The sequence below is a fragment of the Pseudophryne corroboree genome, chromosome 4 (genome assembly GCF_028390025.1).
Source record: "Pseudophryne corroboree isolate aPseCor3 chromosome 4, aPseCor3.hap2, whole genome shotgun sequence".
Classification (NCBI taxonomy): domain Eukaryota; kingdom Metazoa; phylum Chordata; class Amphibia; order Anura; family Myobatrachidae; genus Pseudophryne; species Pseudophryne corroboree.
In genome coordinates, this window is record NC_086447.1 from 624025680 (window position 1) to 624039558 (window position 13879).

Genomic DNA, 13879 nt, shown 5'->3' on the forward strand with positions numbered 1-13879 from the left:
TATATGACTGTAACAGCCCACTGGGTAGATGTATTGCCTGCCGCAGCAAGAACAGCAGCGGCGGCACCAGTAGCAGCATCTCACAAACGCCAGCTCGTTTCTAGGCAGGCTACGCTTTGTATCACCGCTTTCCATAAAAGGCACACAGCTGACAACCTCTTACGGAAACTGAGGAACTGCAACCCTTTGAACTTGCCACACGTGAAGTCAGTTCAGACACTGCCAGCCTGAGTCAGGTCATTCCCCTCATCAGGCTTTTGCAGAAGAAGCTGGAGACATTGAAGAAGGAGCTAAAACAGAGCGATTCCGCTAGGCATGTGGGACTTGTGGATGGAGCCCTTAATTCGCTTAACCAGGATTCACGGGTGGTCAATCTGTTGAAATCAGAGCACTACATTTTGGCCACCGTGCTCGATCCTAGATTTAAAACCTACGTTGTATCTCTCTTTCCGGCAGACACAAGTCTGCAGAGGTTCAAAGACCTGCTGGTGAGAAAATTGTCAAGTCAAGCGGAACGTGACCCGTCAACAGCTCCTCCTTCACATTCTCCAGCAACTGGGGCTGCAAGGAAAAGGCTAAGAATTCCGAGCCCAACCACTGGCAGTGATGCAGGGCAGTCTGGAGTGAGTGCTGACATCTGGTCCGGACTGAAGGACCTGCCAACGATTAATGACGTGTCGTCTACTGTCACTGCATATGATTCTGTCACCATTGAAAGAATGGTGGAGGATTATATGAGTGACAGCATCCAAGCATGCACGTCAGACAGTCCGTACGTATACTGGCAGGAAAAAGAGGCAATTTGGAGGCCCTTGCACAAACTGGCTTTATTTTACCTAAGTTGCCCCCCCTCCAGTGTGTACTCCAAAAGAGTGTTTAGTGCAGCCGCTCACCTTGTCAGCAATCAGCGTACGAGGTTACTTCCAGAAAATGTGGAGAAGATGATGTTCATCAAAATTAATTATAATCAATTCCTCCATGGAGACATTCTCCAGCAATTGCCTCCAGAAAGTACACAGGGACCTGAGATGGTGGATTCCAGTGGGGACGAATTAATAATCTGTGAGGAGGGGGATGTACACAGTGAAAGGGGTGAGGAATCGGACGATGAGAAGGAGGTGGACATCTTGCCTCTGTAGAGCCAGTTTGTGCAAGGAGAGATTGATTGCTTCTTTTTTGGTGGGGGCCCAAACCAACCAGTCATTTCAGTCACAGTTGTGTGGCAGACCCTGTCGCTGAAATGATGGGTTTGTTAAAGTGTGCATGTACTGTTTATACAACATAAGGGTGGGTGGGAGGGCCCAAGGACAATTACATCTTGCACCTCTTTTTTCTTTCATTTTTCTTTGCATCATGTGCTGTTTGGGGACTATTTTTTGAAGTGCCATCCTGTCTGACACTGCAGTGCCACTCCTAGATGGGCCAGGTGTTTGTGTCGGCCACTTGGGTCGCTTAGCTTAGTCACACAGCTACCTCATTGCGCCTCTTTTTTTCTTTGCATCATGTGCTGTTTGGGGACTATTTTTTTTAAGTGCCATCCTGTCTGACACTGCAGTGCCACTCCTAGATGGGCCAGGTGTTTGTGTTGGCCACTTGGGTCACTTAGCTTAGTCACACAGCTACCTCATTGCGCCTCTTTTTTTCTTTGCATCATGTGCTGTTTGGGGACTATTTTTTTGTAGTGCCATCCTGTCTGACACTGCAGTGCCACTCCTAGATGGGCCAGGTGTTTGTGTCGGCCACTTGTGTCGCTTAGCTTAGTCACACAGCTACCTCATTGCGCCTCTTTTCTTCTTTGCATCATGTGCTGTTTGGGGACTATTTTTTTAATCTGCCATCCTGTCTGACACTGCAGTGCCACTCCTAGATGGGCCAGGTGTTTGTGTCGGCCACTTGGGTCGCTTAGCTTAGTCATCCAGCGACCTCGGTGCAAATTTTAGGACTAGAAATAATATTGTGAGGTGTTCAGAATAGACTGGAAATGTGTGTAAATTATGGTTATTGAGGTTAATACTACTATGGGATCAAAATGACACCCAAATTCTATGATTTAAGCTGTTTTTGAGGGTTTTTTGTAAAAAAACACCCGAATCCAAAACACACCCGAATCCGACAAAAAAATTTCAGGGAGGTTTTGACAAAACGCGTCCGAATCCAAAACACGGCCGCAGAACCGAATCCAAAACCAAAACACAAAAAATTTCCGGTGCACATCACTAGTTTAGACCTGGCTCACAAAATGTTAATGCAGATGTATTATCTCGTTCTATGAGCTCAAGTGAGAATCGTCAGAACAGACTTCTCGACCAGTACTAAATTCTGTGGTATTTGCAGCTACGGGTGTGTCTCAAGTTCCACCTCCAGGCAAGATTTGTTTCCCCTGAGCTTCATCCAAATCTCCTGTCCTGGGCTCATATGTCCAAATTTACTGGTCCCCCTGGAGTCTTATAGACTTTCAAGTTCCTATCTCAAACTTATTGGTGGCCTCACATGAAAACAGATATCCAAGAATTTATAGCTTCTTGTCCCAAGTGTGCTCAACACAAAGTTTCTCGTCGGGCCCCTGCGGGCCAGTTGCTACCAAATTCTATTCCAAGTCGTCCCTGTTCTCATCTGTCGATGGACTTTATTTCGGATCTTCCTCCCTCCAAAGGGTATGATACCATCTGGGTAGTGGTCGACAGATTTTCTAAGATGGCTCACTTTGTTCCACTCATGGGGTTGCCTTCTGCTCCAAAGCTGACACAGTTATTTCTTCATGAAATCTTTAGATTACATGGACTTCCAACAGAAATAATATCTGAGCGAGGAGTACTGCTGGAGCGGCGCCGGTGTACGGCAGCACCGCACTTGTAATCAGACTCAAAATAAACTACAGCTCCCAGCAGCCCTTTTTGCTGGGAGCTCCTGGCAGCAAAGTCTGATTACAAGTGTGGTGCTGCCAGACATTAGTCTGATCACTAGTGCAGTGCGGTGCTGACGGACACTGGCACCGCGCAGGCAGTAACAGGCTCTCACCAGGTACACAGCAATTGTTATATAGCACAGTGCTTTAGATCTATTTGTTGTTGACAATAATAAAAAAGTGGCAGTGTTTGGGAGAAAGGACTGTAGTACCTTAGAAAAGTACACGATTTCCATGCATGTTAGATGTAAGTAAGTAGTAAGTAAATGAAAATTTTAGCTTGTTGAGTGTAATAAAGAAAATACATATCTTACCTATCTCAAGTCCAGGTTCAAGGAACTGTATATCAGCTAACTGTATAATTGATCATTTTATCTTGGAAGTGATGGCACCCAGATGTTTTTTCTAACAGGAACCACTTCTACCATCCAACTAATGGTGTTTGGTTAATGGCTTGGTCCATTTGAGGCTCATCTCACAGCATCTCATTAGTATTTCATTCGGGATGCAGTCAAGATGCCGGCGTTTGGCATCCTGGAGGTCGGAAAGCTGACACCAGCATCCCAAAACTGCTCGGAATGCTGATGCTGGCATCCCAACATAGATAGCGATGCAGAATGCCAATAACCAGATTGAGTTGGTGCCAAAGTCTCCTCTGGCGAGCCGCATGGGAGGGTTAGGCTGCAGGGAGGGTGATTAGAAAGGGTGGGTTAGGGTTAGGCACCACTGAAAAGGCTGGGGGGGTTAGGGTCAGGCTGTGGGAAAGGTGGGTTAGTGGGGATGGATGGTGTAACGTGAATACGAGACACTACTGTGCGGTGTAAGGTGAATAAGGGACACTACTGTGTGGCATAAGTTGAATTGGAAGTACTATTGTGATCACGCCCTTCTCCCACAAGACCATGCCCCATTTCCAATACTCACACCTTATTTCAAATGTGTGTAGGGGTGAGCTCGCCAGCCCCTTACTTTGCCAGTGGCGCTTGGACCCCTAGATACACCCCTGCCTCCAGGCTTCATCCTATCTGAGGCTGCAATTTCATCTGCCTCCAGCATACACAGCTGCTCTTGTCGCTCCCAGCTCTCACCCAGGCAGCTACTTCAGGTTCCTGGCTCTCACCTGTCCCAGCACTGCGGTCTTGTCTGTCCTCCAGACAGCATGGCTGCATGCGTCTCACTCAAATCTCTCCCAGTGGCTGGATCAGGATCCCAGCTCTCACCCGGCCCGGCACTGTGATCTCTGTAGCGCTCCTGCCAATGTTGCTGCACCCATCCCTCCCGAATCTCACCCAGCGGCTTTTCCGGGTCTCCTCAGCCGCGGCTCCTTGTGTGCTCCGGCTGGCGTTTGCTGCTGCTGCGGGTCACAAGTGAGCACTTCCTGCTCTCTCTCCTTGTGGCCATTTGGTCATGTCCCCCCAACCCTATGCATGTTTCCTTAATTAGTGGAAAGAACGTTTGCCGCGACTGTATGTGTAAATTTAAGCAGCTCTATAGAATGATTAATAATTTATGTAATGAAACTAAGCGCTAAAAGACAATGCTTGGAATGGTTAGACAGGAAGAAAAGAGAGGGGTATAGACAGATAAGAGTAAAAAGTTTTAAATAAATAAAATAAATATGAAAAATAAAAAATAAAATAAAAAATAATAAAATAAAACAGTGAAAAATATTTCAGCTCTTTTTTGTATTATTGCAGCATTTTCTGGTAAGTACTTGAAATGGTGTCCGTATTTTTGTTGTGCACCACCTTTTTCAAGTTAGCCATCCCTGCAATCTAACCTTATGCTCTGGGAGTCTCGTAGCCGAAGCTTGTTGTTGCCGGGTGCTCTGTTCAGTGAGGCTGTTTGCGGCTGGTCTCCTCGCGGCTGGATGTGTTGTCTTCATGCTGGCGCCTTCACTTCTGGATTTTGTCCGTCAGCTTTCCAACGCGTTTCGTGCATGCGCACTTATTCATGGGTATTATTGTGGTTAGTATTAAAAGGGTTACCTTTGCTCACCTAATTTCTTGATGTCTGAGTCTAAATTAGCAGAATTGTACAATGTATTTCTCAAGGCTCAGGTCACATACATTTTATATATCCAGACAGAGTGAAACATACATACATGCATGCATGGCAATGGAACAGAAATTGACACAACAGTACTGATTGCAAATATAGACTGGCACTTCAGCACGGATTTGATCAATTTACTGTGGCACCCAGGAAACCGGGTCCACAGACCATATTCATATGTGTTAGGATTTGATTACTTGTTACACACTGCCATGCATGTATGATTCACTCTGTCTAGATATATCATATTTATGTGACCTGAGCATTTTTGTGTCTCAATAAAGGACACTACAAATACATCATTGAACTATTCTGCTTACTTAGACTCAAACATCAAGACATCAGGTGAGCGCAGGTATCACCAAACTTTATAATACTTAGCACCCATTCAAGTCTGGGCAACTCATAGATACCAGCTGCTCCTGAATAAGGAGACAATAACTCACTGCTGCGGATATAACCCTATACTCTCCCCAAGACATTCTTCTGGTCACACCGACTTTGGAGTAGTGCAAGTCCAGTATATTTCTCTGGCATCATGCTTGCAGCTGGATTCACCAAGGTAACAATAGTTGTGGCGGCAGTTGCTGGTGTGACATATGCTCAGAGGAGGAATAGACATACAACTTACAGTTGAATTTACAGCATCAAAAAGTTGAAGCAGGATGGTACAGTATAAGAAATAAAGTAGATTGTGATTTTATGCATCCTTTCTATTTTATATAGGCTTCAGCACTGTGTTGACCAGGTAGTGGTTGGTTTAGTGATAGTGGGACCGCATTTTCCAATATAACATGGGACATCTTAATCAATGTTGTCTCTATTTTAATTTGTTTAGGGTCTTTTTCAAAGTGTGGCCATCCTCATTATGGATACACCTTGAAAAAGACCCTACGCAAGGGTTAAAAAGCATTGGTGCTTTGGCAGGGACCCCAGATTGTGACAGCAACACAAGATCCAGCAGAGGAGACCTGGAGTGTGATCAACAGAGGACCAGGGACTCACCCTGGTATCATATTGGGAAGTTCAATTAATTTACAAGGAAAAGGAATACCTTAACTCACTGTGGTTCGGGCCGCTGCGGCCGCTAATCATAAGCAAATAACCACTAAGATATGTATGCACGTCGACATGCTATGCGCACAATGCAGCGACACATGTGATTGAATACACCTTATCCCCAAACAAGAATGGAATGCGACACCAGTAGTTTAAATGTAATGTTGTGGTCCAACGCATCAACAGTATTTGCTTAAAAGATACAGATAAACAGTACAACAATATTACAGAGAAGAGCTACAATCAATAATAGATACGTTTGTTTGCTAGCGCTCCCGTATCCAGGTCTCAGTCAGTCTTGGCAAGATGACCTCAGATAAATAGAGACTGAAGCCTGGATCAGGAGACCTTTCTTTTATACAATGTGTCCAAATACAGTACAATGGGAAATGTAAGCTCTTCTTTCATAGGTCAGAGGGCAGGTGTTAGGCGCCGCGGTCCGAGTTCTCTTCGCGGCCCGGCGCCTAGCAACTAGGGACGCCGAGCGTGCTGAGCCGCCGGGTCCCTAGCGACGCTAGGACGCCGTGCGCGCTGAGCCGCCGGCTCCCTAGCAACGCTAGGACGCCGGGCGCGCCGAGCCGTCAGGACCCTAGAAACGGGGACGCCACGGGCGGACCGCGTTCCCCGTTGCAGGGTCGATCAAGTTAATTAAAGACACATGTTTTCTGGTCGTGCAGCAAGGCAGCTGCACGACATTTATGTTAATCAGGCTCTGAAACCCTGATTGGAGGATTCAAGATTTTAAGCCTTCCCAGTGCCTCACACAGATGCCGGTTATAGCTTCCTGCATGCTGCTTTGGTTTGCTGAACGTCTGTTCCAGTTCTGCTGTGTCCGGTCATTCCTGTCCTCAGAGTTTCTGAATCTTGGTGTTTGTCATCTCATCCCAAGGAGTCTTCTGGTCCTCATTTACCCGCAACAGTCGCTAGAGGATCTCATGTGGTTTTCGTGAGTGGCGGCTCTGCCGCGTGCTGCGGCCTAGGCCGCTTTATTTTGTATTCTGTTTTGGAGCATTTGCGGAGGTTTCCGCTTCCACAGTCCTCTCCGGAACTCGGCGGTGCCAGGTAGGAGAGTGGACAAGTGGGTATTTTGGTTGTCCTTTTCCCTGGTGGTTTTCCGCACATACTCTAGTTTTAGGTTAGTTTGTAGCCCCTGGCTTTGTTGTTTAGTTAGAGGGCCCCTTGTTATCACCCTGTCTTGGATTTCTCTTTGTCTCCCATTAAGACCTGAGGGGGCATCGGAGTTGGGCAGACGTAATCCGCCCTTCAAACGCGGCTGCCATGGGCTCAAGCAACCATAGTCTCGCAAGAGAATTCTGACAGCACGGGCGAGACAACGGAGATAGGGCGCCAGGGGCTATTCCCGTTCCCACTCTCATTCCCAGCATTACGTTCCAGTACTCAGGTCCTTGCTATAAGATCTCCCCAGACCAGAGTATTGGAATCATAACAGCAGGTCATTTACAGTACGTGAGGGGTCATAGGTCGATTTGAATCAGTGGGCAATGCTTGTTCCAGCTGTACATGCAGGTGTTCACCACTGGGTTCCCGCCGAATATCCTGAATACAGTATCATAACAGTTTACAAATATTATATTTCTGCATATATCTACACGCAGAAACATGCGATCAACTGCAAATAACAACCGGAATGTAGATCTATAAATACTGCACATCTGGATACAAAACACTATGTCCTAATTTTGCTCCATCCCCTCACATCCTGTAAAGTTGAATAACTGTTGTTCTAGCTTTTAAGTGTAAGTTGCTGACAAAGTGTGTGGAGACTATGGGGGACATTCCGAGTTGTTCGTTCGTTGCCGATTTTCGCAACGGAGCGATTAAGGCAAAAATGCGCATGCGCATGGTTCGCAGTGCGCATGCGGTTAGTATTTTAACACAAAACTTAGTAGATTTACTCACGCCCGAACGAAGATTTTTCATCGTTGAAGTGATCGTAGTGTGATTGACAGGAAGTGGGTGTTTCTGGGCGGAAACTGGCCATTTTCTGGGAGTGCGGAAAAACGCAGGCGTGTCAGGGAAAAACGCAGGAGTGTCTGGAGAAACAGGGGAGTGGCTGGCCGAACACTGGGTGTGTATGTGACTTCAAACCAGGAACAAAACTGACTGAACTGATCGCTATTTTTGAGTAAGTCTCGAGCTACTCAGAAACTGCTAAGAATTTTCTATTCACAATTCTGCTAATCTTTCGTTCGCAATTCTGCTAAGCTAAGATACACTCCCAGAGGGCGGCAGCTTAGCGTGTGCAATGCTGCTAAAAGCAGCTAGCGAGCGAACAACTTGGATTCACCCCCTATGTGTATATTATGCACTATGTGAATAAATAATAAGAATTTACTTACCGATAATTCTATTTCTCATAGTCCGTAGTGGATGCTGGGGACTCCGAAAGGACCATGGGGAATAGCGGCTCCGCAGGAGACTGGGCACAAAAGTAAAAGCTTTAGGACTACCTGGTGTGCACTGGCTCCTCCCCCTATGACCCTCCTCCAAGCCTCAGTTAGGATACTGTGCCCGGATGAGCGTACACAATAAGGAAGGATTTTGAATCCCGGGTAAGACTCATACCAGCCACACAAATCACACCGTACAACTTGTGATCTGAACCCAGTTAACAGCATGATAACAGAGGAGCCTCTGAAAAGATGGCTCACAACAATAATAACCCGATTTTTGTAACAATAATTATGTACAAGTATTGCAGACAATCCGCACTTGGGATGGGCGCCCAGCATCCACTACGGACTATGAGAAATAGAGAAAATAAGAATTTACTTACCGATAATTCTAACGTCCTAGTGGATGCTGGGGACTCCGAAAGGACCATGGGGATTATACCAAAGCTCCCAAACGGGCGGGAGAGTGCGGATGACTCTGCAGCACCGAATGAGAGAACTCCAGGTCCTCCTCAGCCAGGGCATCAAATTTGTAGAATTTTGCAAACGTGTTTGCCCCTGACCAAGTAGCTGCTCGGCAAAGTTGTAAAGCCGAGACCCCTCGGGCAGCCGCCCAAGATGAGCCCACTTTCCTTGTGGAATGGGCTTTTACAGATTTTGGCTGTGGCAGGCCTGCCACAGAATGTGCAAGCTGAATTGTACTACAAATCCAACGAGCAATAGTCTGCTTAGAAGCAGGAGCACCCAGCTTGTTGGGTGCATACAGGATAAACAGCGAGTCAGATTTTCTGACTCCCGCCGTCCTGGAAACATATATTTTCAGGGCCCTGACTACGTCCAGTAACTTGGAATCCTCCAAGTCCCTAGTAGCCGCAGGCACCACAATAGGCTGGTTTAAGTGAAATGCTGAAACCACCTTAGGGAGAAATTGAGGACGAGTCCTCAATTCTGCCCTGTCCGTATGAAAAATTAGGTAAGGGCTTTTATAGGATAAAGCCGCCAATTCTGAAACACGCCTGGCTGAAGCCAGGGCTAACAGCATTACCACTTTCCATGTGAGATATTTTAAGTCCACAGTGGTGAGTGGTTCAAACCAATGTGATTTTAGGAACCCCAAAACTACATTGAGATCCCAAGGTGCCACTGGAGGCACAAAAGGAGGCTGTATATGCAGTACTCCCTTGACAAACGTCTGAACTTCAGGAACTGAAGCTAGTTCTTTTTGGAAGAATATTGACAGGGCCGAAATTTGAACCTTAATGGACCCTAATTTTAGGCCCATAGACAGTCCTGTTTGCAGGAAATGCAGGAAACGACCCAGTTGAAATTCCTCTGTAGGGGCCTTCCTGGCCTCACACCACGCAACATATTTACGCCAAATACGGTGATAATGTTGCACAGTTACATCCTTCCTGGCTTTGATCAGGGTAGGGATGACTTCATCCGGAATGCCTTTTTCCTTCAGGATCCGGCGTTCAACCGCCATGCCGTCAAACGCAGCCGCGGTAAGTCTTGGAACAGACATGGTCCCTGCTGGAGCAGGTCCTTTCTTAGAGGTAGAGGCCACGGGTCTTCCGTGAGCATCTCTTGAAGTTCCGGGTACCAAGTCCTTCTTGGCCAATCCGGAGCCACGAGTACAGTCCTTACTCCTCTCCTTCTTATGATTCTCAGTACCTTGGGTATGAGAGGCAGAGGAGGGAACACATACACTGACTGGTACACCCACGGTGTTACCAGAGCGTCCACAGCTATTGCCTGAGGGTCCCTTGACCTGGCACAATATCTGTCCAGTTTTTTGTTGAGGCGGGACGCCATCATGTCCACCTTTGGTTTTTCCCAACGGTTTACAATCATGTGGAAGACTTCTGGGTGAAGTCCCCACTCCCCCGGGTGGAGGTCGTGTCTGCTGAGGAAGTCTGCTTCCCAGTTGTCCACTCCCGGAATGAACACTGCTGACAGTGCTATCACATGATTTTCCGCCCAGCGAAGAATCCTTGCAACTTCCGTCATTGCCCTCCTGCTTCTTGTGCCGCCCTGTCTGTTTACGTGGGCGACTGCCGTGATGTTGTCCGACTGGATCAACACTGGCTGACCCTGAAGCAGAGGCCTTGCCTGACTTAGGGCATTGTAAATGGCCCTTAGTTCCAGGATATTTATGTGAAGTGACGTTTCCATGCTTGACCACAAGCCCTGGAAATTTCTTCCCTGTGTGACTGCTCCCCAGCCTCTCAGGCTGGCATCCGTGGTCACCAGGACCCAGTCCTGAATGCCGAATCTGCGGCCCTCTAGAAGATGAGCACTCTGTAACCACCACAGGAGAGACACCCTTGTCCTTGGAGACAGGGTTATCCGCTGATGCATTTGAAGATGCGATCCGGACCATTTGTCCAGCAGATCCCACTGAAAAGTTCTTGCGTGGAATCTGCCGAATGGAATCGCTTCGTAAGAAGCCACCATTTTTCCCAGGACCCTTGTGCATTGATGCACTGACACTTGGCCTGGTTTTAGGAGGTTCCTGACTAGGTCGGATAACTCCCTGGCTTTCTCCTCCGGGAGAAACACCTTTTTCTGTACTGTGTCCAGAATCATCCCTAGGAACAGCAGACGTGTCGTCGGAATCAGCTGCGATTTTGGAATATTTAGAATCCATCCGTGCTGTCGTAGTACTACTTGAGATAGTGCTACTCCGACCTCTAACTGTTCTCTGGACCTTGCCCTTATCAGGAGATCGTCCAAGTAAGGGATAATTAAGACGCCTTTTTTTTCGAAGAAGAATCATCATTTCGGCCATTACCTTGGTAAAGACCCGGGGTGCCGTGGACAATCCAAACGGCAGCGTCTGAAACTGATAGTGACAGTTCTGTACCACAAACCTGAGGTACCCTTGGTGAGAAGGGCAAATTGGGACATGGAGGTAAGCATCCTTGATGTCCAGAGACACCATATAGTCCCCTTCTTCCAGGTTCGCTATCACTGCTCTGAGTGATTCCATCTTGAATTTGAACCTTTGTATGTAAGTGTTCAAGGATTTCAGATTTAAAATAGGTCTCACCGAGCCGTCCGGCTTCGGTACCACAAACAGCGTGGAATAATACCCCTTTCCCTGTTGTAGGAGGGGTACCTTGATTATCACCTGCTGGGAATACAGCTTGTGAATGGCTTCCAAAACTGCCTCCCTGTCGGGGGGGAGACGAGACGTTGGTAAAGCAGACTTCAGGAACCGGCGAGGGGGAGACGTCTCGAATTCCAATTTGTACCCCTGAGATACTACCTGCAGGATCCAGGGGTCCACTTGCGAGTGAACCCACTGCGCGCTGAAATTCTTGAGACGGGCCCCCACCGTGCCTGAGTCCGCTTTTAAGGCCCCAGCGTCATGCTGAGGACTTGGCAGAAGCGGGGGAGGGCTTCTGTTCGTGGGAAGAGGCTGTCTGCTGCAGTCTTTTTCCCCTTCCTCTGCCCCGGGGCAGATATGAGTGGCCTTTTGCCCGCTTGCCCTTATGGGGACGAAAGGACTGAGCCTGAAAAGACGGTGTCTTTTTCTGCTGAGAGGTGACCTGGGGTAAAAAGGTGGATTTCCCAGCCGTTGCCGTGGCCACCAGGTCCGATAGACCGACCCCAAATAACTCCTCCCCTTTATACGGCAATACTTCCATATGCCATTTGGAATCCGCATCACCTGACCACTGTCGCGTCCATAACCCTCTTCTGGCAGAAATGGACAGCGCACTTACTCTTGATGCCAGAGTGCAAATATCCCTCTGTGCATCTCGCATATATAGAAATGCATCCTTTAAATGCTCTATAGTCAATAATATATTGTCCCTGTCCAGGGTATCAATATTTTCAGTCAGGGAATCCGACCAAGCCACCCCAGCACTGCACATCCAGGCTGAGGCGATTGCTGGTCGCAGTATAATACCAGTATGTGTGTATATACTTTTTAGGATATTTTCCAGCTTCCTATCAGCTGGTTCCTTGAGGGCGGCCGTATCAGGAGACGGTAACGCCACTTGTTTTGATAAGCGTGTGAGCGCCTTATCTACCCTAGGGGGTGTTTCCCAACGCGCCCTAACCTCTGGCGGGAAAGGGTATAATGCCAATAATTTTTTAGAAATTAGCAGTTTTTTATCGGGGGAAACCCACGCTTCATCACACACCTCATTTAATTCATCTGATTCAGGAAAAACTACGGGTAGTTTTTTCACACCCCACATAATACCCTTTTTTGTGGTACTTGTAGTATCAGAAATGTTCAAAACCTCCTTCATTGCCGTGATCATGTAACGTGTGGCCTAACTGGAAAATACGTTTGTTTCCTCACCGTCGACACTGGAGTCAGTGTCTGAGGTAACGGGCGCTTTAGAGCCCCTGACGGTGTTTGAGACGCCTGTACAGGTATTAACTGATTTGCCGGCTGTCTCATGTCGTCAACAGTCTTTTGTAAAGTGCTGACACTATCACGTAATTCCTTCCATAAGACCATCCAGTCAGGTGTCGACTCCCTAGGGGGTGACATCACTAATACAGGCAATTGCTCCGCCTCCATACCATTTTCCTCCTCATACATGTCGACACAACGTACCGACACACCGCACACACACAGGGAATGCTCTGATAGAGGACAGGACCCCACTAGCCCTTTGGGGAGACAGAGGGAGAGTTTGCCAGCACACACCAGAGCGCTATATATATACAGGGATAACCTTATATAAGTGTTTCTCCCTGATATAGCTGCTGTATATATTTATCTGCCAAATTAGTGCCCCCCCTCTCTTGTTTTACCCTGTTTCTGTAGTGCAGGACTGCAGGGGAGAGTCAGGGAGCTTCCCTCCAACGGAGCTGTGAGGAAAAAATGTCGCCAGTGTGCTGAGGAGATAGGCTCCGCCCCCTTCTCGGCGGCCTTTCTCCCGCTTTTTTATGGAAAAATTGGCAGGGGTTAAATGCATCCATATAGCCCAGGAGCTATATGTGATGTATTTTTTGCCATATAAGGTGTTTTTATTGCGTCTCAGGGCGCCCCCCCCCCAGCGCCCTGCACCCTCAGTGACCGGAGTGTGAAGCGTGCTGAGAGCAATGGCGCACAGCTGCGGTGCTGTGCGCTACCTTATTGAAGACAGGACGTCTTCTGCCGCCGATTTTCCGGACCTCTTCAGTCTTCTGGCTCTGTAAGGGGGCCGGCGGCGCGGCTCTGGGACCCATCCATGGCTGGGCCTGTGATCGTCCCTCTGGAGCTAATGTCCAGTAGCCTAAGAAGCCCAATCCACTCTGCACGCAGGTGAGTTCGCTTCTTCTCCCCTTAGTCCCTCGGTGCAGTGAGCCTGTTGCCAGCAGGTCTCACTGAAAATAAAAAACCTACTTTAAACTTTTACTCTAAGCAGCTCAGGAGAGCCCCTTAGTATGCACCCTTCTCGTTCGGGCACAAAAATCTAACTGAGGCTTGGAGGAG